This window comes from Aquila chrysaetos, chromosome 16 (genome assembly GCF_900496995.4).
Source record: "Aquila chrysaetos chrysaetos chromosome 16, bAquChr1.4, whole genome shotgun sequence".
Classification (NCBI taxonomy): Eukaryota; Metazoa; Chordata; class Aves; order Accipitriformes; family Accipitridae; genus Aquila; species Aquila chrysaetos.
This window is the reverse complement of record NC_044019.1, coordinates 1,809,730-1,816,676: the sequence shown is the minus strand read 5'-3', so window position 1 is coordinate 1,816,676 and position 6,947 is coordinate 1,809,730. Positions and strand designations below refer to the sequence as shown.

Genomic DNA, 6,947 nt, shown 5'->3' with positions numbered 1-6,947 from the left:
CAACCACCGGCCTCGGCGGCGCTGACAGATAGGTGGAGTCGCCAATGGCACGTCCCTATTCCGCTAACTCTTTGATCTCATTGGTAAGGAACCTGCCCTCTGCCGATTGGCTCCTTTGACCGCCGACGTTCGCACGGGACGATCCGTTAACCTCCTGCGTGCTGATTGGGCAGTTTGGTCGGCGGGAGGCGAAGTCACGAAAGGAGCCCGGCTTGCCATTGGCTGCCTGGGGAGTCAGTCGGAGGGGAACCCGCCGGCCCGGCCGCCGGCCGGGGGCGGCCACGCGTTGCGCAGGCCGCGGCCCCGGCCCAGCCCTGCGGCCCGGGCAGGGCGGCTCCGGGCGGCCGCCGGCTTCGGGAAGCCGCTCGCCCGCAGAGAGAGCAGAGCCGCGGGGCCTTGTGGCACCCCCGGCTGAGCGGCCACAGGCGTCATCTGGGAAAATCTCCAATACGTGCGTTTTTCGAATAAATACGGCTGGCTACTTTCCGCGCGGTCGGCAGCCTTCACTTGTGCTTTGAAAGCAAATTTGATACAAAAAGTTTCTTATTTATTCATTCAAGGGTGGCAGTGGAAACGCAGCTCCGGCGTGGGAGGTCGCTTTCACTCCATTTCGTTTGAAAAGCCGGACAGCCGGCCAACAGCAACCCACAACGGACGAACTCCCTGTAAGCGCAGGACAGGGCTCTGGGCTCTGTCTCCTCTGCTGATGAGAAAGAGGGCGTCAGGTCCCCAAAATGTAAAGCAGTGTGCTCTCAGTAGAAAAATAAAGCAGCTGTAAAAATTCACAGCGGTTGTGGTCACTATATTCCACGTTCTAATACAGAAAACAGGCTGAGAGCGCTTTCCATCTATTTAACGTCACTGGTTTCAGCGGTGTTGCGCTGCAGACATGCTAACATTAGAACAACATGGCATTTTTATACTTTCACTTCATGAGGGTTTCAATCCATCACGCTCCCAAGCTCCCACTGATGTTTCACATTCAGTTTCAGGTCTGAAGAACCAAACCCCACGTGAAACCCAAGTGAAAGCCACTTTTGTTTTATTTGCGCAGAAACGGTAACTGTTGCATTGTTGTGATAAAATACTATCAATCGATCTCATAAATATTTGTGAAGCCCTGGGCAGTCAAAGGCTGACTTTGTTCTTAACAAAATTAATTTTCCCGTGGCTTTACGTTTTTTAAATAAAAATCTGCTATAGATCAATCTTTTCCCCAAATTGGTATTGTACTGGCTGTATGACTTCGACCACTTCCATGTGCAGCAGAATGGAAGCCCCAAGTTATTTTAAAATGGATTCTCTCCGAGATGTCAGCCCCTCTTTGCGAGCAGTAAATGCTTCCACCACGAGGTGTCTCAGAGGTTAAAGCGCTGGAAGAAGAAATTTGGGACTGGCTCTTCCTGCACACAAACAACTGGCACTGCCTCGCTGTCACACCTGGTTATCTCTGTTCAGGAAGCAACAAAAAATCTTGAGTGTAAAAGGGTTGGTTTCACCTTTGTTGTGTCCTAAGTGTAAGCGCACTGTATTTTAGGGAGCTATTAATTTTTAGCATCCTTTGAAAGAAATAAAGAGTATAATCCTGCTCCCAGTCCTGCATAAATCTGTACAACTTATCTGAAGTCTACAAAGTAGCTTTGAATTTCCACACATCTAGTAGAGGCCAGGATATGATTACATGTTTTGTAACTATGTATCCTGGGCTTGAAATCAAAGAAACATTTATGTCCCTATGAGGACTTTGAAATAAAAATGACCTCCGGTAACAATCACCTATTTTGTAAATATTCACACTAGGGAGCTTGCCGTTTTCATATAAAAACAAACACTGAGGAAGAAAGCTCGAGATGTTCTCCCTAGTATGTCCCACTGTAAATAAACATTGTGTCTGAGACTGGAAACTGTTTATGACAACTGCTATAACATTTGAAGTGGCTCTGTAGTATTTCTCCATCTTCATATTGATCTGGTTATTGGGACGTTTAGTGCAGACGTACATTAGTTTAGTTTAATAGGGGCTGTTGGGAGAAGCAAAAAAGGAGAAGATGCTTCCCTCCTCCAAAATATTAATAGCTACTTAAAAGATAACACCAGTGTTACGACTTCCAAAGATTTTTCATACTGTACAACTGATCTACAAAAGTGAATTGAGCCATGGTAAGCAGCAGTTCATGACTGAAGAGAAAAAGACCTGCAGCCGGCCTTAGAGGAATATTTGAAAGAGGGAATCAGGCTGACACTGAGGTGTCTGAAGTTATGAACATCTCAGCTGCCATCGAGCGCAAGGTAATCTTCAGGTAGGAAAGGCATGAATCTCAGCAGGTGGTTGATTTAGATCATCTTTCCCTAAACCTTTTCCTCCTCCTATAAACATAAACAAAAGACTGACAAGAAGAAATCTGCATTATCTCTATATTATTAATTGCAGATTGCAGGAGGAAAGAGCAGCATGTGTCCAACCTGCTAATTAAGAATAATTACCCCATGAGGTTCTGTAAGTGTCCCATGTACAAACAGTAAAATTGCATGAATCACAGTAACGTGTACCACCGCTAAAGAAGCAATTAAATGTTGTGAGGAGCTGCTGTGTCTGCATTCCCTGGGCGTTCCCTGGGCATTTTTGATCAAGAAGGAAACAGTTTAATGGCTGTTTGCACAAATTCAAGTATGTCACAGAACTAGACATACTCGGGAATTTTAAATTTAAAACAGCAGGAAGCAAAAGAAGGACTGCACAGGGAGATCAGAGCAGTGAGGCACCCAGAAGGTGCAGGCTAGCATCCTTACCCTGCTGCAGGCTCTGCTAGTCAAGTTTGTAGTGCACTCAGATAAACCTGTCTGGAACAAGGATTTCTGCAGAACAGTTTCATTATTCTAGGGCTCAACACAGTTTCATGAATAACAGCGTCACCTTATAGAATAAAGGAGGAAGTAAAATGCCTACAGCAACATCTGGTAGATAAAGCTGAGAGGCAGGATGAAAGGAGTGGCTAACAGCTGCTGTAACGGCTATTCAGCTGCACAGCAGAGCTCTCAGCAACTTCCCAGTGGCACTTGATGATGAGAGTTCTCCTCTGCCTCCTGCACGGCTTTCACTCCCTCCTTGAGCGCAAATTAAATCTGCTCTCCAAGAGGTTTTTCCTGTATACCATGACAAATATGCCTGTAGGCCATTTCTTAACCCAGATGAGTGAAAGTAATGCAGGGCCAGACAAGAGATTACACTGATAGTTAAGCAAATTTAGAGACTGAAAGAAGGGAAGAAGGGGTTGATTGTCCTTGCACAGTAACATCATTGATTTCAGTGGATATAATCTTGATTCCTAATGGAACAAAAGGATCCGAACCAGGCTCAAGAGTCTACAAAAAAGGTAATATTGGATCTGCAGGGAAGTCTGCTACCTGAACACCACTGACATGAAAAGTTCACAGTTCTGCTGGAGACTGTGTTCTCTCAACCTGCAAGGGTTAAAGTTCAGGATTTTCCATTTCTCATTTCTGTCAACTGAATTAAGTTACTGAAATGTCTTAAGTAGCAGTAGTTGTGAGTCCTCTGTCAGAAATCAAACTAGCATCAAAGTCACATAAGAGAAAAACAAGGTCTTCTGTGAAAGAAATGTTCAGCAGAGCAGTAAAGCAGTGCAACAGGAAACTTCCCCAGTCGTGTCCCCTCTTTTCCCTTTCCCTCTTCTCCCTACCCTTCCCATGATGTGCAAGGAAAGTCACAGGAGGAATCTCTAGCCTGTTTACAATTACTTTGCACTGCTTAGCAGATCCAAGAACATTGCTTTACTCCTCAGTGTTTTTTCTGACACTGCTTTGTGTTCTAGTGGTTGTGAGGGAGAGCTTGGTTGGTGAGACTGGATGGGTAAGACAATCACTGGGCCTGAAAAAAGAATCAGTGGAATTGTTGAAACCAAGAAGGAAATGTTATACACCACTACTATAACCTGAGAAGCGCAACTACTTATCATTCATACTCATGCAGTTCCCACTGCCATTGTATCTGGCCATCTCATTACCTTTAACATGTTTAACTTCATACCCTGGCTTAAAAATAGAGACCTCCAAGATGGGGAAGTCCTGTGACTTGTCCAAGATCACACAATCCACAGAAAGGCAAGAAGAGGAATCTGGTGTCTTGAGCACTGGAACAACTGGTGTCTCCCTCCCCTGGCTGCCTGTTTTCTCCTCTCTCAGCAGTAGCTGTGTTCTGCCAGTGGGCAGAGTGATGCTTGTACACACCGTGCGTGCCTGCTGAAGGCACACTTGAGCATGCCAAGTCTGTCTTCCAAGAGGCTCCAAGAGCCCTCCTCTTCCAACAAAGTCAATTGGAGTTAAGGATGCTTACTGCCTTGCAGACACACTCAGAACAGTTGTACGACAAAGCCATCAATCTATACATTTCCTTGAGCTATGGAGAGAAACAAGATACGTGTAACTAAAATTTATCCTGCTGCCCGACAGTTAGCAGCTTCTATTTCTTCTATTAAGAGAATTTAAAATTTTGTCACTGACAATAAATATGTGACAAGAATGGGAGGTAGCTGTTAAAGAGAATCCTGGTCTTCATTCTTACAAACGAGACAAGCACTCAACAGGAAACAGATACATCAGCTCTGCAAAAATACCAGCAGTTCTGAACTGCAGTTCTGGTTAATGTTTGGCTATGCAAAGAATGTAAGTGGGGCAGAAAAAATGAGTAGACTCACAATGCTGTATTTCATCAGACTGCCATGACTTTCTCAAAAATTTAAAGACTGGCAATGTCTTCTCTGTGTATTTTTTTTAATCCACTATTATTTCCAAAACATAAACTCACACAAAAGGGGGAACATTGGAAAGATACAGGAGATATCCATAAGAAAATTGGAAAACCTTTTTTTCATAACAAGAAAATGGCAGAAGTATTCAAATAAACAGTTTTATTCTGCATTTGGGAAAAGTGATGTGGTCACAGCACGAAATTCAGGATGATGTTAAAAAGCAGCAACCAGAGTTTGTAAGTGGGCACTCCTGCATAACTTGCAATAAAGAGGTCTCCAAACAACAGAAATGGCCAAACAACTCCATAGATTATTCATGTCATTTTTCAGTAACTCTCAGAAGACAAGGATAAAATCAATACTGCTGTAGCATCAGGCAGTTGAATAGACTTCCCAGAGGATTATAGGTCTGACAACCTGACACCTATCCCAGGCAAAATTTGTGACCTTGAACACACTCAGATTTTGCAGAAGTCTAACAGTTGACTTTTTTTTTTTTTAATTAGCTTTGGCACCTTACTATGGCAAATAATACTCTCTGAACACCATTGTACCACATGCCTAGGAGAGCCTGCAAGCAGTCTGAAACAATGTCTCATTGATGTCTTCCTAATCTCACCCTATCTTACTCTGGGTGCTCAAAGTTGACAGCTTGTTGCCAACGCTAACTCTTCCCCTGCTGATCAAAGAAACACAGGGCTATGAAGCAGGAAGGAAGTTTATGTGGCGTGGGAGTTTAGATTTTCAGCAAGGAGAGAATGGCAGATGTAAAAACAAAAGCAAAGACACAAAAGCAAAGAGAAAATTCGTATTTCCTCTCTTGTGCCTTGACACAAGAATCTGCTATGCGCCCGGTACAAAACTTCTGTTGCTATAAACTGGATCTCCATTAGAAAAACTCGCCAATAAATCTATACTGGTAGCACAAGCAAGGCATGAACATAGCTGGAAAATAGTTAATGACCATGTAAGAAGACCTTACTGCAACAAAGATGAGCTTTCTGCTTCCTCCCTATGCTAACCTCCACCCGCAATCTGCTATGACTAGATGCATCAATGTCTCAAGGATGTAACTAGCTGATGGTCTATAGTTAAATAAGAAACCCAGCTCTCTTCTCCCTCTGAGTTTTGTGCTTCTGCCATAGACTTTTTCACAATAGATCACCCGGTACAAAAAATAAGCTTCAAAAGTACAAGAAACAGTGACTTGTGGATGGCGTACTGACAATTTTTAAAGACACAGAATAAAAAAGATTGAGAGTCACTGACACAGAGTAGCATCAGCTGTTTATAATACAGAATTAGGTGTAAAAGTCTAGATACCACATTGGCACAGGTTGGTCACTATCTGTTTAAATATTTCATGATGTATGCAATTAAGTTCCTTCATCACTGTTGACTCTGTGATTTTAGAAATCCAGTGTACTTATCATTATCTATGTTCTGGGCTTATTTTTGCATTTCCACAGGGTTGCACAGTGACAATGAATGAAAACAATTTCCTTTGTATTTATAACTAGATTCACGTTGGGGATCTGAGAACTGCCATATTTGGTACGCAAAAACTGATGTCTGGCATGTTTGGAAACAAAAGCCTGTGTTATTTAGACTTAAAAAGAAGATGCAGAATAGATTTATAATTATTGTCATTAGAATAAAGCATGATTGCACTGAACTTAAATGCTGGTCCAAATTTAATATAAACCCACAAATCCATCCAAATAGAAATTAACTTCATAATTAATACTGGATCATTCCCATTACAAAAAGACACTATTAATTATTGATGACGCTTGTATTTCTTCCTAGCTGTTTACATCTTTTCACCCTCCAGTTCATGGAGCGCTGTGGATAATGCAGCATATACAAATAAATACCTCAGAGATGTGTAAGTGACTACTCCACTCTTGTCCTGCCTGCACGCAGCAAGACCTGCTCCTGGTTGTTCTTATCAAGCAAAATACAGAGGGGCATTTGTTTGCACGAGCAGAGCTAGAATATTCTCTTTAGAGTTCAGCTTCCTCCTTTCATCCCACCCACCACCAGACACTTCCTGACATTTCTCCTGCAGGCAGAGCAAGGCAACTGCCTTTTTTTTTTTTTTTTTTTTTTTTTTTTTTTTCCCTTTTGCAACGGCTGCTCCTTCAGTAATCTGTGGGTGGTGGGGGAAGGGGATGT

The 6,947-nt window shown here is 43.0% G+C and overlaps 1 long non-coding RNA gene across 1 annotated transcript; it reads left to right on the top strand.

Moving 5' to 3' along the window:
- The first annotated feature begins 56 nt into the window (after window positions 1–56).
- Window positions 57–785, top strand: LOC115351479. The gene is made up of 2 exons (XR_003926831.1): window positions 57–451; window positions 561–785. It is a non-coding gene; the product is annotated as an uncharacterized LOC115351479 (long non-coding RNA).
- The last annotated feature ends 6,162 nt before the right edge of the window (window positions 786–6,947 follow it).